Below are 1,037 nucleotides of genomic sequence, written 5' to 3'. Positions count from 1 at the left end.
CAAGAAAATTAAAACGCAAACAGGATTATTGATTACTAATTTTATTTATGAGTCAAACAATGCTGCCACATTCTTAAAATAACAAAGCATATCTGGAAATGCTTTTTCATTTTAAATATGGTAACGATTTGCTTCCATAGTAGAATGGGTCTTTTTTATGTGTTGCCTTCTCAATTCAGAGGGACCCCTGCCTGTCTTTGCCTAGGGCCCCACATTTCCTACATCCGCCCCTGGGTCCTGTTTTCTATTGTTGAAAATAGATTGATGTTTTGTTTTCGGTTTTTGAAGCCATAAATGTTTTTATAATAACTTGGGTCTGACCAATATCAGTTATTAAAATAATCCATCTATTATTGGTGTCTGTAAATTCCTTCCTCTGATTTTCCTTGTAGAACAGTGACCCCTGCTGGCTTGTTGTTGCAAACAGCAAACCAGGTTTGTTTTCCTCTGATTTTTCCACCATGTTGCTGGTTTTTACGGAAGAGGATTAGGGCCACAAGGAAATAAATTACAAGGTTTACTGATCTTTTTTTTATTTCAGCTTAATATGGAAATAAAATCAGAGTTCTGACTTTTTCCCCATATTAAACTCAAATGAAATAAATCAGTTAACCTTAAGCTGAGATGTACTGAAGCGCCATCTTTTCTACGTCCATTGTTTAGTTTCACCACGTTCCGCTCCTTAGAGCCAGTCTTTGCTTTAATGCACACCTATGTGATCCAGCCTAACTTTGCTAAATAAACTCTCTTCTCTTCTGATCCCCTTTCTGTTGTTTTTTTTTATGAATGTCTTTTATTTCTGCCATTTTGTTCTGATCAGATAATGGATCTCTGCTCTGCTAACTGGCCAACATCAAGTAGACAGGAAGCAGACATCCCATCTCACTGCTGTCACTTTGTGAAATGTTTGTAATGTTATTTCTGTCTGTCATCCAGCTGGTGCTACTTAATAGGAAACACCCCCATTAATTTTCTCTGGTCCCCTCCCTGATCTGACCAGTGATGACATGTTTAGCTGCATGTCGTCATTCAACCGC

Source organism: Cyprinodon variegatus, unplaced genomic scaffold (assembly GCF_000732505.1).
Source record: "Cyprinodon variegatus isolate N-32 unplaced genomic scaffold, C_variegatus-1.0 Scaffold1442, whole genome shotgun sequence".
NCBI lineage: Eukaryota > Metazoa > Chordata > Actinopteri > Cyprinodontiformes > Cyprinodontidae > Cyprinodon > Cyprinodon variegatus.
The sequence above is the reverse complement of the archived record's forward strand: the minus strand, read 5'-3'. Positions refer to the sequence as shown.